Raw genomic sequence first — 20,897 nt, forward strand, 5'->3', positions numbered from 1 at the left:
GTTAGTGACACAGGGCCAACATTACCCTTTTAAAAGGTGTCCCTAGGTTCTAATTAGCAGGGGAGAAGGCAGACTCCCTAGCTCCCTGTCTGCCTCAATACCTGTGGCTGTCACTGTGGTAACAATGGTACAAGGTCTGTCCACGCTCATCTCCTTCCACAGCCCTTGCTGTTTGAGGGGGAAACCGCTCTAATGAGCTTGTTTTTCTCTTTGATTGCGTAGGTGTTCTCTTGATAGTAATGCACTTCTGGGACAGATACCCAAAGTGTCCTGAGGCTGATGTTCTTTTGAGATTAATTAGAGAATCATGAAATCTGCCATGGTATCAAATATCCATCCATTAGTGTCCATAAAGAGAGTTTAGGCTGGTGGTTTGTTGCCACAAGTTTGGCATAGCTGAACGTCGATACATTCAAGTCTAGCAGAGATAAACAACGGAGCTAGTTAAACTTATGGTTGTAATGGAGGAGCGCTTATGATTTGTCTTGCAGCTTGTAGTTCTGCTAATTTTCTTTTTAATCGTGAAAATGTTCTTTCAGAGCAAATATGTTTAACTCAAATCTTTGCTTGCAGGGGGTCACTGGAACAACATATTTTCAGATGGGGGTCGGCGGCCAATTACGTATAATTTTTGGGGTCCTTGACATGAAATATTGAGAACTACTGATGCAGAAACATGAGGTTTTTCAGAAAAAAAAAGATGATTTAGAAGATGGGTGGTAATGGTGGTTCTGCCACCTGGGTCTGTCTGTCTGCACTTTGTTTTCATCAGCTTCCGACATGCGCGTGGCGTTGATATAATGTGCCTCTGAGAGTCTGTCATTCCCAGTGAATTTATTGCCATCTGGCTGTGTTTGTTTTCCCTCAGAGAGGGATTATAGAGGTTTGTCTGTCCTAAACTGCTCATGGTGCGTTGCTGGCAGATTGCAATCATTGACCTTAATAAGTCAATAGGGGAGGCAATATTTGCTTGTTTTCTCCATAATGCTGTAATTTTGTACGACCGGCACGCCCTTAGGGCACAGTTGCATCGTCCACACACATGCAGACACATTGTGGTTCTATCATGTGGTTCTATCATGGTTCCCCTACAATAGTTGTACTGGCACAAAAGATTTCACTTCGGACACATTTAAATCCTCTGCTGTAGGAGGCCACGGGCAATTCATACCGGGAGATTCACTTACAGTAAGTGTCTTTAATATCAGTGTCCTTTTGTGCTCTGTAGTTTGCTGTCCTGAAGTACTATCTGTGTGTTCATTGTCACTTTCAGCTTGGTTTAAATTTAAAAGGAACTAGAAAAAGTGGCACAGCTCTCCACCAGGAGTGTGTGTGTGTGTGTGTGTGTGTGTGTGTGTGTGTGTGTGTGTGTGTGTGTGTGTGTGTGTGTGTGTGTGTGTGTGTGTGTGTGTGTGTGTGTGTGTGTGTGTGTGTGTGTGTGTGTGTGTGTGTGTGTGTGTGTGTGTGTGTGTGTGTGTGTGTGTGTGTGTGTGTGTGTGTGTGTGTGTGTGTGTGTGTGTGTGTTGTAGCGCCACCATGAGGCTGATTTGAATTTTATTTGATTATGCATGCACACCGCAATCGGACGCTGCGTTGAGGAGTTGTGGCGATTTCTACAAAGCGGGCTACTCCTGAAAAGTTTAGAAGCCAATTGTAGCCAATGAGGGTGGATTATGATAAATCAAACAAACCCGTCTTGAGCACATGACTATGGAGAGCATGTGTACCGATTTGCGTGAAATTTGGCTAAAATCGGTAATAATAATATTAGTAATATTAGAAAATGTGTTTTACATATGTTGGCCTCCTGGTGGCGCTACAAAGAGCAGCTGTGAAAATTTCCAGGCAAAGGTTTTTCCTTGGCCTCTAGGGAGTTGGCATACAAGTTATCCACAGATCCGTGCAGTTAGAGGTAAATACACTTTTCAGCCAGTTATAGTGCCACCATGAGGCTGAGTTGAAAATGTTCACGTGGCATTTCTTCCTCGGCCTAGTGGGAATGTGCGTGCACAATTTCTGGGGAGTCACATGATGTGTTCATGATTTGCAGCATTTTGTTTGAAACTGAGCACTCCTACGAACTTTGGAAGCCAATCTTAGCCAATCAGGATGGAGTCTGATAAATCTGAAAGACCCGTTTTGTTGAATGGCTCTAGAGAGACTGTGTACCAATTTGCGTGATGTTTGGACAAAATCTGTAGGTGTACTGTCCAGAAACTTGTTTTGCACAAAGCGGCCTCCTGGTGGCGCTATAACAGGCCGTTCTGGAAATCTTGGGGCAGAGGTTCATCGTTGTGTGTGCAAAATTTGGCATCGACTGGGTTAACGGTGCCGGAGATTAGCTGTTCACAGACGGACGGACACACACGGACGGCCGGAGTACAAAACATACTCTCTCCCCATGCCTTCGGCCTGGTGGAGACAATTAGCCTACATGTCGGAGTGCATTAAACCGTGTCACAGTTCAGTGAAGGTTGATGCCGTCATTAACAACTCGCCTGCATGTGTTCTACCTGTCAGAACGATTGTTTTATTCTATCTATCCATCCATCTATTTTCAACCAGTGGTCCTTGGGTTTCAGGTGGTCCCCAGCTAAATGATGGAGTTGGTAACCAAATGGACCCATATATAGATCTTTCACTCAAGAGTGTTATTATTGATCAACGTTTGTGTCTCTTCCCCTATGGTACCACATCAATACAGCATGGAATTGTGGACACAATTAAATTCAAAATGCTGGTGTGTGTTGGGCTTCAGACAGCCCTCCCCCTATCCACAAGGAGGAGCAGTGGACCAACTTATAGCATAATGGGAATTGTAGTCCAGGAAGGAAGTGAGCCCAGTGTCGGATGACATCAGAGACCTCCAAAAAGCCTCATCTCCCGCCCATATATAATAAGCTGCACAAGAGATGCTCAGTTCTAACTATCCCTGAGGGCATGTGTCTACAAACACATGGCTGGCGGCATCCTGGAAGCAGGAGTGGGAGTCGGCAGAGCCTCTACTGTACTACTTACTGTACAGTATGCACCGCTAACTGGGACCCGGGAGACCCGGGAGTCAGAGGAGAAGACGTACCAACCGTCTACCGAGCAGTGTTGCTTTCCTCGACTAATACTATCACAATTATTTTTTCGTCGACTACCTTTTTTTCACTGACGAAAACTAAATGAAAACTAAGCTACGATGACTAAAACTATGACTAAATAAATTGTCAATTTCATCATCAAATAAAAATCGGGCTAAAATGTTAGGAAGGGACTAGTGGACAAGAGATCCAGTATAAGTCATTTTACACTTGGTTACATACTGAAAATGGCAGATCTACAAGCTCACAATGCGTCGCGCTGTGACACATTGTGAGCTTGTAGATCGGCTATTTTCAGCAAGTGTAAAATCAGCCATTACGACGGCATCAAGGCCCGCCAAAATACATTTTAGTCGACTAAATCAACTGTAGATTAATCGACTAAAACTAGACATTCCAGTTGACTAAAGTAAAATGTGACTAAAGCCAAATGAGAACTTTTAAAAAATTTGCTGTCAAAATCAACACTGCTACGAAGAAGTGGCGCCTGCCTGCCGCCTGGCAGCACGTGACTGCACGGAGCTTGAGCAGACTGCCTGTTCCTTGCGTTAGACCCCTCCCTGCATAGACATTTTCATGTCGAGGACACCCCAATTTGGCATTATGTATTTGGCCGTGCATGCACTGCATGGACCCCCATCTGAATTTTGGAAACAAAAACAAATCATTAGACGTAAAATAAACACCTCAACTCATTTGTCCAGGGGTGACCAAATCTAAAATCCCAGTTAAAAATCTTTTTTGTGAGTCTCCGGTCAGACATCTTCACAAGCCTATTCCATATATTCTACAAGTTTACGGCACTTTGTGTGAACTTGTAGATCGGCTATAATACAAATAGCCAATTGGGATTAAGCTGAATTTGATGCTATATATATATATATATATACAAATGTATATAAGTGCAAACGAGAGCTCAATGTTAAACTATTTAGACCTGAGGACGATTCTACAAATTCTTCTAAATCATGACAGTTTTCAGACAAACCCATGTTTCTAATTCTGTCAGTGGTTAGGGTTAGGGTTTTCATGTCAAGGACCCCCAGAATTATCTGTATTTGGCCGCCGACCACCATCTGAAAATATGTTGTTCCAGGGATCCCCCAGAAGCAAAGATTTTAGTTAAAAACGTTCGCTGTGAAATAATATATATTCAAAGATTTGCGCCACATTTTCAAAAGATTTCTAAAAGATTTGTCTGCCCCTGTGCTGCCTGCCCTCCCCCTGTCTGCCCCTGTGCTGCCTGCCCTCCCCCTGTCTGCCCCTGTGCTGCCTGCCCTCCCCCTGTCTGCCCCTGTGCTGCCTGCCCTCCCCCTGTCTGCCCCTGTGCTGCCTGCCCTCCTCCTGTCTGCCCCTGTGCTGCCTGCCCTCCCCCTGTCTGCCCCTGTGCTGGCTGCCCTCCTCCTGTCTGCCCCTGTGCTGGCTGCCCTCCCCCTGTCTGCCCCTGTGCTGGCTGCCCTCCCCCTGTCTGCCCCTGTGCTGCCTGCCCTCCCCCTGTCTGCCCCTGTGCTGCCTGCCCTCCCCCTGTCTGCCCCTGTGCTGCCTGCCCTCCCCCTGTCTGCCCCTGTGCTGGCTGCCCTCCCCCTGTCTGCCCCTGTGCTGGCTGCCCTCCTCCTGTCTGCCCCTGTGCTGGCTGCCCTCCCCCTGTCTGCCCCTGTGCTGCCTGCCCTCCTCCTGTCTGCCCCTGTGCTGGCTGCCCTCCCCCTGTCTGCCCCTGTGCTGGCTGCCCTCCCCCTGTCTGCCCCTGTGCTGGCTGCCCTCCTCCTGTCTTGTGCTACTTTTGCCATGTTGGTGTTGACACTCCTGGTCATATCACCTCCTCAGTGTGACACGGGGGCAGCGGTGGCTCAGGGGTAGAGTGACTGGATGGGAACCATGAGATTCGATCCCGGGCTCCCCCAGAGTTAGTGTCGAAGTGTCCTTGAGAGAGAAAGGGAGAGAGAGATGGAGAGAGGGAGAGAGAGGGGGGGGGGGGGGGGGGGGGGGGGGGGGAGGGGAATAAAGGTCCAGGAATACATGTGATGTGTCCAAGGGCTGGAGAACGTGGCCAGCCAGAGTGACCTGCATGGCCACACAGGAGCTGATGACGCTGACCGCCTCCAGGCTCTTTTGAATGGCTCTGTCCAGCACTGACGTATATACCGCAGAAGTTAGGATGAAGGATGCCAAATATATATATATATATATATATATATACATGTAGCATGTTGTATGTAAACATCACACTGGTGTAACGAGCACGCCGCACAAGGTTGAACCTTTGACAAGCTCGCCGTAATAATGTATGCGATGTTCTTCACACTCACTCCGTCAGAAAGGTCTCGCCGTTGCTTAGTGACGGTGATGTCTGCCTGGTAATGACCCTTGAAGGAAATGGATCTTCAGAGATGTGTGGGTAAGAAGAGATGCCTTCCCATGCTCCTGTGTACTTCATAATACCAATCCAAAGGCCCTCTGCGTGTTTCACTTCTAAATAGTATGCTGTTGTTGGGTCAATTGCATATTGTTTCTGCCAAGCCTGACGGCCCGAAGGCTGGAGACGAGTGATGGGAGATTAATCGGCAAACGCATAGGTATCGGCCGATTCTACTATTTATTTTGCATTATTAATCGGCATCGGTTCGATTAATCGGTCCGATTGTCTTTACAGATAAACAAGCCCAAAGTAACAGCTTGCACAGATCTACAAGCTCACAATATGAATACATATAAGATTAAACTTAAATCTGACTTGACAGATACCCTGTTACATGTATTTTTCAGAATGGACAAAATTATTATAATTCTTTAATACAGAATGAGATTCATTTCACAGTGTTCGTTCTGGTGTACGTACATAACTCTGTATCTAAGGCGGAGACGATGATAAACAGTGATTACGCTACCATTCCCCAGATTATGTGTAATCGTGTTATCTAGTTCATGTGCACGCAGGCATTTTAGTTTCACAGTATACGACTTTTGACAGAGGAAACGAACAGACTTTAATAAGTCACTTGCAACCAGTATCGTCAACATCGTGCTACCATGCATAGTAGAGAGGAGATTATATCCAAATGCACCAGAGAGATGGGGAGGCCGTCGGGATCGGGAGTCGAACCCGCGGCATGCCGTCAGGCTGGCTCAGCAGCCTAGGTGTCCAGACGGTTGAGCTGACCGTCAGGCTGGCTCAGCAGCCTAGGTGTCCAGACGGTTGAGCTGACCGTCAGGCTGGCTCAGCAGCCTAGGTGCCCAGACGGTTGAGCTGTCCGGAGCAGAGCTTGTTAATCATATTTCACAATGTAGGTTGTTCGAAATTTGTGGCAAATAAGCACAATTATTTACAGCTGATATACGAGCTCACATCGCATCGCGGATGCGACCGTTGTGAGCGTAGAGGTCTGCGTGCGAGACACCATCGCGGGACGAAGCATAAATTATACTTAATCAGACCAGTGTGTGTGTCCAGTGGAAACCTCGTATGAATCTGATCTCAGGTCAGAATGGGTTATACTTGATGGGTTGCAGGTGCACGTTGCAGCCATGGACAAAACATGTAGGCTCTTCATGAGCGCACCTCCCGTTCTTATGACAGCGACTGGAGATGTGGTTTTGAATTGATTTGAATTGCTCTATTATTGTTCAAACACAACAGAAACCAAGGATTGTATATTTCAAGGGCGAGAGATCACAATACAAATCCTAATCATTCTTCTTCCACACTGGGAGAAAAACAGCATCTGAAAGTTTGATGGTGATTTTTGTTTTTACACGTGAGTGCAGTTCGAATTTTTCCATTGCATCTTATGAGAGGCAGGGTTCTTGTGCTGCCGGTATGCGCGCGCATGCTGTTTCTTATCGGTGTGCCGTCTATTGACCTCAAACTGATGAGGAAAGTGTCGCACTTTCATAAGAGAATGAAACTGTCAGCCAGCACACAATAAATGGGCTTTTCACACAGTTCATTTACCCCTCTCTCCATGGACAAAAAGCAACAGATGCGTTTTCAACCTCACACGGTGTCCTCAGCGTGAGGGCGATTTGTTGAGCCGTGCACGTCGAGACTTTTGTTTAATCTGGAGCGTTGCAGGCGTTCTGCTTTGTAGTGTTTATTCTCACGGTACACTTTCATAATAGCCCGTTGCATCTTTCATCGCTTCTCACTGACATGGTGGTCTGAATGGAATGCTTTAGTTTATATAGCATCATTAGCCAACTGTTACACCTTCAGTGATGATTGTCAGCCACGCATTATATTGTATCAGTGCCAACAACTTGCCAACCCACCTCTGCCATAGAGGGAGGGTCATTACAATTAGTGCTGCCTAGACAATTTCCTCCTGTTTTTCGTTGCTAAATCGAACAAATTTGAAGTCCTCTTGAGTGCGTGCGTGAGTGTGTGTGTGCATGCGTGCGTGCGTGGCTGCGTGTGTGCATGTGTGTGTGTGTGTGTGTGTGTGCTCACACAAAAGTGGCATTTCACCATCTGTTGGGAGTGTGCCTTGACAATAGACATGGCATTTATGACAAATGAGGGTGGCGTGGATGTCTCCAGGGGCACAGAGTTTACTTGCACCTCTTTCTTTCCTTGGGGGGGGGGGGAAACTTCAAACTTAAAATCTGCCAGATATAGAAAACATTTGCAGTACCACATATTACTGGAAATTATAGTTAAAGGAGTAGTTCATCCCAAAAATGATGTATTATGCCGTGTAATGACTTATATCAATTACACACACACAATTCACTGTCATTAACCCATTTTGGGGCGGGAACCCCTTTTGGTGTTTTAAACATTATGTTATAATTTAGCTATTGAAAAATAGCAGATCTACAAGCTCATAGCGCGCCAGCGAATGACGCGCTACGAGCTTGTAGTTCTGCTATTTTTTTTAAATCGTGAAAATGTGCCTCAAATTTGGAATATAACGTTTTTTAACTCAAATCTTTGCTTCTGGGGGGGTCCCTGGAACAACATATTTTCAGATGGGGGTCGGAGGCAAATTACATATCATTTTTGGGGTCCTTGACATGAGATATTGAGTGATATAGGCCTAGAAACATAGATATTTCAGAAAACTGTCAGGATTTAGAAGACTTTTTTTACCAGGCCTAAATGGGTTAATGTTGTTGCATTCCTATCCTAGAGGAAGAAGGTAGGAAGTCTGCACAGTGCACACCGTTCTTTAAGCTCCCATTCATTTTATTAGGAATCAGGAATCAACGTTTCGACCTGTCCGGGTCTTCAGGAATGAGTATACACCAAAGTAGGCGTGTTTTATATACAGGTCGACAATTTACAAGTTAGGCATTTAGAAGACGCTCTTAATCCAGAGCGACTTACATTAAGCCATTCTGACCTGAGATCAGATTCATACGAGGTTTCCACTGGACACACACTGGGTCTGATTAACCCATTCTGACCTGAGATCAGATTCTAAAAATGTCAGTCGTTCTTCGATTAAAAAAAAATAGCAGACCTACAAGCTCGTATCGCGCCACTCGGTGGCGCGATATGAGCTTGTAGATCTGCTATTTTTCAATAGCTAAAGCATAACATGACGCTAACACCAAAATGGGTGCCCGTTCAGAATGGGTTAAGCAATAAGAAAAAGCATGGCATACATCACATATATAAAAAGTAGTTATCATGAAACATGCGTGAGCTAAGAACGTAACAGTGGAGTATCTATGTAAACTATACATACTATACTATATTATATATTATACATGTGTACTATAAAGTGCTATGACTACATAGGGTAGTCTGCAATTCTAGTCCGTTTAAAATACAGACAAGCTGTCTTTGCAATGAAGGTAATCAGAGTAGTCAAATGACCCCCCCCCCCCCCCCCACACACACACACACACACACACACACACACACACATCTACTGACATAAGCTAAAATACATTTGTAGAGCATAGTCAAGTAGAAATATTATATTAAGGCACTTCTCGACCTTCTCCATGCCCCAATAATGTAAAGAAGAGATGTTATGTCCACACTTTTTTAAACTGTGCTGCTACAGGGTTTTTCTCATCGCCGCACCTAATGTTACTTCTACGTTCGCTAATGCGAGTTCGGAGGGCTCTAATGGTCTTACCTATATATGCTAGTCCACATGGGCACTTAATAAGGTAGACCACAAAAGTAGTGGAGCAGGCAGGAGCGTCATGGCGCACGGGTGGAAAGTCGCGAAAAAAAGGCGCACGTCGCGACGAAAACTCATGAATGTCGACGGAATCGGCCAAATGGCATGGCAACTCGCCAAACGCCATGGCCACCCGTCGCGGTCGAACTTGGATTTCGCTGTCTCTCGGAGCAGGTGATAATTCTCAGAGGAGCAGAGTTTCTACAAGCATCATTATGGGCTGTGGACTGAAGAATGGAACGAGTTTCTCTGTGAAGGTGCAGCCAGTGAAAGAGTAGAGCACCATGAACTCTGGTCTCCACCACATAAAGAGTTTCTCTGTGAAGGTGCAGCCAGTGAAAGAGTAGAGCACCATGAACTCTGGTCTCCACCACATAAAGAGTTTCTCCGTGAAGGTGCAGCCAGTGAAAGAGTAGAGCTCCATGAACTCTGGTCTCCACCACATAAAGAGTTTCTCTGTGAAGGTGCAGCCAGTGAAAGAGTAGAGCTCCATGAACTCTGGTCTCCACCACATAAAGAGTTTCTCTGTGAAGGTGCAGCCAGTGAAAGAGTAGAGCTCCATGAACTCTGGTCTCCACCACATAAAGAGTTTCTCTGTGAAGGTGCAGCCAGTGAAAGAGTAGAGCTCCATGAACTCTGGTCTCCACCACATAAAGAGTTTCTCTGTGAAGGTGCAGCCAGTGAAAGAGTAGAGCTCCATGAACTCTGGTCTCCCACCACATGAAGAGTTTCTCTGTGAAGGTGCAGCCAGTGAAAGAGTAGAGCTCCATGAACTCTGGTCTCCACCACATAAAGAGTTTCTCTGTGAAGGTGCAGCCAGTGAAAGAGTAGAGCACCATGAACTCTGGTCTCCACCACATAAAGAGTTTCTCTGTGAAGGTGCAGCCAGTGAAAGAGTAGAGCACCATGAACTCTGGTCTCCACCACATAAAGAGTTTCTCTGTGAAGGATGCAGCCAGTGAAAGAGTAGAGCACCATGAACTCTGGTCTCCACCACATAAAGAGTTTCTCTGTGAAGATGCAGCCAGTGAAAGAGTAGAGCTCCATGAACTCTGGTCTCCACCACATAAAGAGTTTCTCTGTGAAGGTGCAGCCAGTGAAAGAGTAGAGCACCATGAACTCTGGTCTCCACCACATAAAGAGTTTCTCTGTGAAGATGCAGCCAGTGAAAGAGTAGAGCACCATGAACTCTGGTCTCCACCACATAAAGAGTTTCTCTGTGGAGGTGCAGCCAGTGAAAGAGTAGAGCACCATGAACTCTGGTCTCCACCACATAAAGAGTTTCTCTGTGAAGGTGCAGCCAGTGAAAGAGTAGAGCTCCATGAACTCTGGTCTCCACCACATAAAGAGTTTCTCTGTGAAGGTGCAGCCAGTGAAAGAGTAGAGCACCATGAACTCTGGTCTCCACCACATAAAGAGTTTCTCTGTGAAGGTGCAGCCAGTGAAAGAGTAGAGCTCCATGAACTCTGGTCTCCACCACATGAAGAGTTTCTCTGTGAAGGTGCAGCCAGTGAAAGAGTAGAGCACCATGAACTCTGGTCTCCACCACATAAAGAGTTTCTCTGTGAAGGTGCAGCCAGTGAAAGAGTAGAGCTCCATGAACTCTGGTCTCCACCACATAAAGAGTTTCTCTGTGAAGGTGCAGCCAGTGAAAGAGTAGAGCTCCATGAACTCTGGTCTCCACCACATAAAGAGTTTCTCTGTGAAGGTGCAGCCAGTGAAAGAGTAGAGCTCCATGAACTCTGGTCTCCACCACATAAAGAGTTTCTCTGTGAAGGTGCAGCCAGTGAAAGAGTAGAGCTCCATGAACTCTGGTCTCCACCACATAAAGAGTTTCTCTGTGAAGGTGCAGCCAGTGAAAGAGTAGAGCTCCATGAACTCTGGTCTCCACCACATGAAGAGTTTCTCTGTGAAGGTGCAGCCAGTGAAAGAGTAGAGCACCATGAACTCTGGTCTCCACCACATAAAGAGTTTCTCTGTGGAGGTGCAGCCAGTGAAAGAGTAGAGCTCCATGAACTCTGGTCTCCACCACATAAAGAGTTTCTCTGTGAAGGTGCAGCCAGTGAAAGAGTAGAGCTCCATGAACTCTGGTCTCCACCACATAAAGAGTTTCTCTGTGAAGATGCAGCCAGTGAAAGAGTAGAGCTCCATGAACTCTGGTCTCCACCACATAAAGAGTTTCTCTGTGAAGGTGCAGCCAGTGAAAGAGTAGAGCACCATGAACTCTGGTCTCCACCACATAAAGAGTTTCTCTGTGAAGATGCAGCCAGTGAAAGAGTAGAGCTCCATGAACTCTGGTCTCCACCACATAAAGAGTTTCTCTGTGAAGGTGCAGCCAGTGAAAGAGTAGAGCACCATGAACTCTGGTCTCCACCACATAAAGAGTTTCTCTGTGAAGGTGCAGCCAGTGAAAGAGTAGAGCTCCATGAACTCTGGTCTCCACCACATGAAGAGTTTCTCTGTGAAGGTGCAGCCAGTGAAAGAGTAGAGCACCATGAACTCTGGTCTCCACCACATAAAGAGTTTCTCTGTGAAGGTGCAGCCAGTGAAAGAGTAGAGCTCCATGAACTCTGGTCTCCACCACATAAAGAGTTTCTCTGTGAAGGTGCAGCCAGTGAAAGAGTAGAGCTCCATGAACTCTGGTCTCCACCACATAAAGAGTTTCTCTGTGAAGGTGCAGCCAGTGAAAGAGTAGAGCACCATGAACTCTGGTCTCCACCACATAAAGAGTTTCTCTGTGAAGGTGCAGCCCAGTGAAAGAGTAGAGCACCATGAACTCTGGTCTCCACCACATAAAGAGTTTCTCTGTGAAGGTGCAGCCAGTGAAAGAGTAGAGCTCCATGAACTCTGGTCTCCACCACATAAAGAGTTTCTCTGTGAAGGTGCAGCCAGTGAAAGAGTAGAGCACCATGAACTCTGGTCTCCACCACATAAAGAGTTTCCCTGTGAAGGTGCAGCCAGTGAAAGAGTAGAGCTCCATGAACTCTGGTCTCCACCACATAAAGAGTTTCCCTGTGAAGGAGCAGCCAGTGAAAGAGTAGAGCACCATGAACTCTGGTCTCCACCACATAAAGAGTTTCTCTGTGAAGGTGCAGCCAGTGAAAGAGTAGAGCTCCATGAACTCTGGTCTCCACCACATAAAGAGTTTCTCTGTGAAGGTGCTGCCAGTGAAAGAGTAGAGCTCCATGAACTCTGGTCTCCACCACATAAAGAGTTTCTCTGTGAAGGTGCAGCCAGTGAAAGAGTAGAGCACCATGAACTCTGGTCTCCACCACATAAAGAGTTTCTCCGTGAAGGTGCAGCCAGTGAAAGAGTAGAGCACCATGAACTCTGGTCTCCACCACATAAAGAGTTTCTCTGTGAAGGTGCAGCCAGTGAAAGAGTAGAGCACCATGAACTCTGGTCTCCACCACATAAAGAGTTTCTCTGTGAAGGTGCAGCCAGTGAAAGAGTAGAGCACCATGAACTCTGGTCTCCACCACATGAAGAGTTTCTCCGTGAAGGTGCAGCCAGTGAAAGAGTAGAGCTCCATGAACTCTGGTCTCCACCACATAAAGAGTTTCTCTGTGAAGGTGCAGCCAGTGAAAGAGTAGAGCTCCATGAACTCTGGTCTCCACCACATAAAGAGTTTCTCTGTGAAGGTGCAGCCAGTGAAAGAGTAGAGCTCCATGAACTCTGGTCTCCACCACATAAAGAGTTTCACTGTGAAGGTGCAGCCAGTGAAAGAGTAGAGCACCATGAACTCTGGTCTCCACCACATAAAGAGTTTCCCTGTGAAGGTGCAGCCAGTGAAAGAGTAGAGCACCATGAACTCTGGTCTCCACCACATAAAGAGTTTCTCTGTGAAGGTGCAGCCAGTGAAAGAGTAGAGCACCATGAACTCTGGTCTCCACCACATAAAGAGTTTCTCTGTGAAGGTGCAGCCAGTGAAAGAGTAGAGCTCCATGAACTCTGGTCTCCACCACATAAAGAGTTTCTCTGTGGAGGTGCAGCCAGTGAAAGAGTAGAGCACCATGAACTCTGGTCTCCACCACATAAAGAGTTTCTCTGTGAAGGTGCAGCCAGTGAAAGAGTAGAGCTCCATGAACTCTGGTCTCCACCAGGGCAGGAATTTCACGGCGGCCACGGCCGTCGTTGCCCCTCTCTTTGGCCGTGTGCCCTTCCAGCACATGTAACTAATCTTGTTTCCTATTGAAATATTTGCTTTCTGTATTTATTTTAAACTTAAACACACACACACTGCACACACACACACACACACACACACACACACACACACACACACACACACTAGGGCTGTCAGTTCACCTCTATAATCCAATTCGAATTTCATTGCTTCATTATTTGTAATATTCGGAAATATTCGAATATTTACATTGTTTATTTTAGCTCATATTTAGCCTCTAATAATACACAGAATATAATACGATGCACGTTCTGTCCACTAGAGGCCCCCCCCTTCCAAACGACAAAGCAGTACTTTCAGTTTCAGCACACGTAATAATGGTTTTCACCGCACAAAATAGCGTTTAAACTGTTTTATTGAGCACAGTGCACTCAGCACGGTAAGATTGTTGTCTGTCTATAGTGCAAATGCATTTTACAGTGAGTGAACGTGAAACGTAAAACGACAGGCCTAGCGCGAGACCCACCGAATGCTTGTGTTTCCACGGACATTATGTCATGTCATTGCGGTCACTCTAAGCGCCGCCGCTCCTCCGGACATTTCGAAACTTTTCGGGGGTACCGCCTGGGTTCTGCGCGACGGGCTTGACCATGCGGAGTAGCCCTCGTCGGCCCGCTCAGGACCCACGGAACCGCGGGCTTGTTAGCGGCGGTACCGCGAGGCCACGGCGCCTAGAACGCACGAAAATCGAGCCTCCGAAAATATTTTCGAGACATTTCGACGTTTTTGACCGCGTGCTCAGCCTTTGCAATCGGGGTCCTTGTCACCTTCGTGTAGCTGGCTAGTCTCCGCTCATTTATCACCGGGCCACTAAGCCGTCTCTATTACGGTCGCGAGGCCATGGGGTCCGGAACCCGGCCCACATTCGCTCGAGACGTGAACGTGCACGTTTTCACATGCAGTGGAAGCGGCCGGGGAGATATCACAGCGGTAGATTCGTTACTCAATACATTTAGTGAGCGGATAAAATAACATAAAACAAAATAAAAATATTAAATAGAATTAATAAATGATAAAAGCTCCATTCGAATGGCAATTTTAGCTTTCGAATATATATATATTTTTTAATATTCGAATTTCTTTCATATTATGAAATTCGTTCTGACAGCCCTAACACACACCCACACACTGTATATCACCCCCCGGCGAAATATATACAGTCCACTTTACATGAGCTCAAACAGTCACACCTGTGTTGATGCCTGAGGTGATGGGACCGTACTGGCAATGGCGAAGGCAACGTGTTGTGAGCTAATAGGTCTACTATAGTCAGAGCATAAAGTAAGCTAAAAGGTAGGGCAAGTGATATTAAGACCTGAGGTCGATTCTACAAATGTCTTCTAAATCATGACAGTTTTCTGACAAACCCATGTTTCTATGTCAGTCGTTCTCAAACTATTTCATGCCAAGGCCCCCCAGAATTATATGTATTTGGCCGCCGACCCCCATCTGAAAATATGTTTTTCCAGGGACCCCCCAGAAGCAAAGATTTGAGTTAAAAACGTTCTGAAAGAATATATATTCAAAGATTTGCACCACATTTTCACGATTTGTCAAAAATAGCAGATCTACAAGCTCGTATCGCGGCACTCTGTGTAGATCTGCTATTTTTCAATAGCTAAAGTATAACCTTTCCATTCCTGGTCGTGGGATGACCTGCAATCCAGACTAAAATTGGCCTCAAAAGTTCCTTTGAGAAGTTTCAAGAGTCATCTTAAATGTACAGTCCAACACCTGCACATGTTCGGACATGTATGCCACTAGCCTTTGCATAGGGCCCTTACATAAAAAAAAATCCGGTTTTAAAATGTACATTGTGTATATACTCTGTGCCCAATTTCTTGCGCCTCAGACAAAGCCAACCCGGCAGGTGACAACTCATGACAATAAACACAAATCTTTGGGACGAACAGATAATTAGAAAGACGAAAAAAAAAGGGAAAGGTACAACAACTTTTGTTTTCGTCTTTTTAATTATTTGTTCGGTCCAGAAATTTGTGTTTATTGTCATGAGTTGTCACCTGCCTAGTTGGCTTTGCCCGAGGCTTTAAAAGGTCTTTAAATAAATACTTTTTGAAACGTCTTTGGGGAAAATGAATTGGGAATTATGTCCTGGTGCGGGACTGCGTCGCTCGATAGCTCCCTTCTTGGATGAGCGAGTTACGGCCGGGTCTTTTGCAGGGTCGTTAACACAACCCCCTCCTTTCTGAAGCGCACCCTCACGCTTCACTCCTCGACTCCCTCACATCCCTTACGCTTTACTCCTCGACTCCCTCACATCCCTCACACTTCACTCCTCGACTCCCTCACATCCCTCACACTTCACTCCTCGACTCCCTCACATCCCTCACACTTCACTCCTCGACTCCCTCACATCCCTCACACTTCACTCCTCGACTCCCTCACATCCCTCACGCTTTACTCCTCGACTCCCTCACATCCCTTACGCTTTACTCCTCGACTCCCTCACATCCCTCACACTTCACTCCTCGACTCCCTCACATTCCTCACGCTTCACTCCTCACATCCCTCACACTTCACTCCTCGACTCCCTCACATCCCTCACACTTCTCACTTCACTCCTCGACTCCCTCACATCCCTTACGCTTCACTCCTCGACTCCCTCACATCCCTTACGCTTCACTCCTCGACTCCCTCACATCCCTTACGCTTCACTCCTCGACTCCCTCACATCCCTCACACTTCTCGCTTCACTCCTCGACTTCCTTACATCCCTCACACTTCTTGCTTCACTCCTCGACTCCCTCACATCCCTCACACTTCTCGCTTCACTCCTCGACTCCCTCACATCCCTCACGCTTCACTCCTCGACTTCCTCACATCCCTCACGCTTCACTCCTCGACTCCCTCACATCCCTCACACTTCTCGCTTCACTCCTCGACTCCCTCCCATCCCTTACGCTTCACTCCTCGACTCCCTCACATCCCTCACGCTTCTCGCTTCACTCCTCGACTCCCTCACATCCCTCACACTTCACTCCTCGAGCCCCTCACATCCCTCACACTTCACTCCTCGAGCCCCTCACATCCCTCACACTTCACTCCTCGACTCCCTCACATCCCTCACGCTTCACTCCTCGAGCCCCTCACATCCCTCACACTTCACTCCTCGAGCCCCTCACATCCCTCACGCTTCACTCCTCGAGCCCCTCACATCCCTCACACTTCACTCCTCGAGCCCCTCACATCCCTCACGCTTCACTCCTCGAGCCCCTCACATCCCTCACACTTCACTCCTCGAGCCCCTCACATCCCTCACACTTCACTCCTCGAGCCCCTCACATCCCTCACACTTCACTCCTCGACTCCCTCACATCCCTCACGCTTCACTCCTCGAGCCCCTCACATCCCTCACGCAATGTATGTTTAGATGATGGACATCAGAAAGGGCTATTAAAATGCAAAATTTGGGAGACTCAATAATCACGTTCATGGGGTGACAGTTCATATGACATTTTAAGTTGGTTATTTCTTTTCCAGTTAGTGTGAAAGTGTGAGTGTGGGGAGGGGGGGGGGGAGGGGTGGGCTGGGTTGATTCAGACCACACCGTTTTGCTGCCGTGTTGACTGTACAAGTGCAGTTTATTATTTTATTATTATTACTATGCAAGCTGTGCTCTAGGCATATTAATTAGATCTTGAGTACCGACAGCAGTTTAGGAAGTTTGGGGGGGGGGGGGGGGGGGGGGGGGGGGAAGGTCCTGCGTGTGCACATCAATATAGACCTTTTACCGTTACCGTATTTTCAGCAATTAACCCATTTAGACCCGACGCCGATTTGAAAAAAGGCTTCTAAATCAGACAGACATTGAGTGAATTATAGTTTGATACATAAAATAGGGTCAAACGTTATCTCTCCCTCACTTGCTCTCTCTCTCTCTCTCTCTCTCTCTCTCTCTCTCTCTCTCTCTCTCTTTCTCTCTCTGTCCTGCTTCCCCCCCCCCCCCCCCCACACACACACACACACACACACACACGTTTTATAAAACACAGTTTTATATTTAGTTGTATTTTTTTTTTAAACTTTTTACAGTCTTTTTACAGTCTTGTAAAATGTATTTAATATGATGTAATTGTAATGTATTTCATGTGTGGACCCCAGGAAGAGTAGCTGCTACTAAGGTAGTATAGCTAATGGGGATCCAAATAAACATAAATAAACATAAACACACACGCACACACAGTATATCGCCCCCCCCGGCGATATATATACAGTACACTTTACATGAGCTCAAACAGTCACACCTGTGTTGATGCCTGAGGTGATGGGACCGTACTGGCACTGGTGAAGGCAACGCGTTGTGAGCTTATAGGTCTACTATAGTCAGAGCATAAAGTAAGCTAAAAGGTAGGGTAAGTGATATTAAGACCTGAGGTCGATTCTACAAATGTCTTCTAAATCATGACAGTTTTCTGACAAACCCATGTTTCTATGTCAGTCGTTCTCAAACTATTTCATGCCAAGGCCCCCCAGAATTATATGTATTTGGCCGCCGACCCCCATCTGAAAATATGTTTTTCCAGGGACCCCCCAGAAGCAAAGATTTGAGTTAAAAACGTTCTGAAAGAACATATATTCAAAGATTTGCACCACATTTTCACGATTTGTCAAAAATAGCAGATCTACAAGCTCGTATCACGGCACTCGGTGCTGCGCTATGAGCTTGTAGATCTGCTATTTTTCAATAGCTAAAGTATAACCTTTCCATTCCTGGTCGTGGGATGACCTGCAATCCAGACTAAAATTGGCCTCAAAAGTTCCTTTGAGAAGTTTCAAGAGTCATCTTAAATGTACAGTCCAACACCTGCACATGTTCGGACATGTAGGCCACTAGCCTTTGCATAGGGCCCTTATATAGTTTTTTTCCTGTTTTAAAATGTACATTGTGTATATACTCTCTGCCAAATGTCTTGCGCCCGGTCATTGTTGGTGTACCATTGTTGGAGATTTGTTGTATACTTTGTATAGGTTTCTTGAGGTACGTCATGGATGTATTATTTGGCTGTTGTGAAATGTGACTTGTACTGTAATGTGTAGCACTGAAGTCAGACGCGTAACTAGATGTCAGTGGGCCCCGCCCCCGACGTAGGCTGATCAGTGAGTGCCAACTTATGTATGTGTTTATAATTATATTTTACAGACGGCACGGGTGGGCGGCCGTGTGCCCCACCTTGCCTCTGGGCGTTGTCTGCGTCGAGCTAGTAACGCCCCTGACTGAAGTGTCATTTTGTTTCTGCCTCTTGGCCAGTTCACAAAAAAATGGGGTTCCCGTCCTGAATTTTGGGCGGGAAACCCTTTTGGTGTTTTAAAGCATTATGTTATACTTTAGCTATTGAGAAATATCAGATCTACAAGGTCATAGCGCGGTACCGTGTGCCGCACTATGAGCTTGTATAGGTCTGCTATTTTTGAAAAATCGTGAAAATGTGGCGCAAATCATTGAATATATATTCTTTCACAGCAAACGTTTTTAACTCAAATCTTTGCTTCGGAGGGGGGGGGGGGGGGTCGATGAGGGTCGATATATAATGTTTAGGGGCATTGACATGAAATATTGAGCACCACTGATACAGAAACTGTCAGATTTAGAAGACATTTTTTAAATTTCGATGTCAGGCTTAAATGGGTCAAAGTGCCAAAAGTAGAAAGTCATCGTGCAGAATGTCCCATTTCAAGTTTTCAAATGTATAAAAAATATTTGCGACGCATTGTGAGCTTGTAGATGGGCTATTTTCAAATGGCCAGTTCCGTTTTTGTTCTACTTATTTTTTGGTTACGTCAACCATGTATTCACGTGTAATTCAGCTTTTAGACGTATCAAAAGCTGACACGTCTAATATACCTAAAACGTGTCAAATATACCAATATTTATAATTGTTCAAGGCTATTTGCAAGCCTGCACTCAATAAACACTCGGGGCAGTTAGTGCAGTATATATTGCAGTAGCTAGGGCGGATAGACTTCACACATTACAGACATCGCTGACTGACGTGATTCTTCTCAGCTCTGAGGACTTCCCCAAACTACTGAAGGTGAGCTCAAAGATTCTTGCTAGTATGCAATTGCATTGACAGCGATGCTTGACCTGCAGGCTGCAGGGTCAAATAATTGGTAGAGCACAGATATTGTAATGATAAGTTATGTGTTCAAAAAATTTCATAGTATTTTATTTTGTATTTCAAACCTCGAAGAGTGAAATTACAATCGATATAGGCTACTGTGTTAAGTGTCCTTAATATGTGTTTTTGAGGATCTTAAAGTGGGTCCTCCTGACCCAGAAAAGGTTGATAAACACTGTCTAATGAGAACGACATCAGTTACATTCAATGTCCTTATAAGTTGTCTCTGTAGCAGATCCAAAGGCATACAGACAGAGTCAAACAACTATACTGACTGACAGCTTTTTTATGTTCTCACAGAAAAATGAAGATTGTGATCCTTCTTTTCGCTGTGCTGGCCATCAGTAACGCGGCATCATTGCAGAATGCCAAAGCCGAGGATAAGCCAGGTAACTATAGTTTCATAAGATGTCATTTTGTGTGATGTGATGTCAAGCCGTGTAACTTAAAGCAGTGGTTTTCAACCAGTGGTCCGGAGGGCCACCAGTGGTCCCTGAGGGGGTTCCAGGTGGTCCCCAGCTAAATGATGGAAAGTTGGTAACCAAATGGACCCTTATAGATCTTTAACTCATGAGTTAAATTATTGTTAAACATCTGCATTACTACATTTTAAGAAGTGTATATACAATAATTGTTATTTTGATAACATTTACCTGTTATCTCTCCTATGGTACCAACAGCCGTTTGTACACGGCAGCCGTTTCTGCAATGGGCGTTGCCAAAGCGGCAGTCTTCACCGATTGGTTCACACCAACCAATCAAAATAGTAGCAAAGCAGATGACGTTGTTGTTAATGTGGCTGGCTAACCTAGCTAACCAAACCAGATTTTCGACCGAGACCAACACCGCCATATACCAGGTCACCATGGACCTGAATCGCCAGAACATGATTTTTTTTAATGGCCGTGGCTAGTGATTCAGGGCTGGAGCCAGGCTACGGATGTACCAATATTTGATGATATTTTGTATATAGAACCTAATACCTTAAGTAATTTTGTGAAACATCTGTTTGGCAACCTGCATTAACATGTGTTAAAGGATAAAGGTCTAATTGTTGAGGATACAGACTTGACCCATGCATACAGCACCAGGCACGTGCGCGGGGGCTTCTGCCCTAGCTGCCCCTTTACCCATCGGTAAAAAGTGCCCCCCCTAGACCATGGATGCAGTATTTACTGTGGTGAAACCGCCCCACAAATGCCCTCTCTCCATGCCCTACTCGAAGGCAGCATTCATGAGAATTGCCCCTTCCTTACTCTCCTGAACTTGAACGCAGCAATTTATGTTCATGTTAGAACTGCCTATAGTAATCCATGCCGTACACCGCATCTCCAGTACAGCTTGATTA

The sequence above is a fragment of the Protomyctophum parallelum genome (genome assembly GCF_964188405.1).
Source record: "Protomyctophum parallelum genome assembly, chromosome: 14".
NCBI lineage: Eukaryota > Metazoa > Chordata > Actinopteri > Myctophiformes > Myctophidae > Protomyctophum > Protomyctophum parallelum.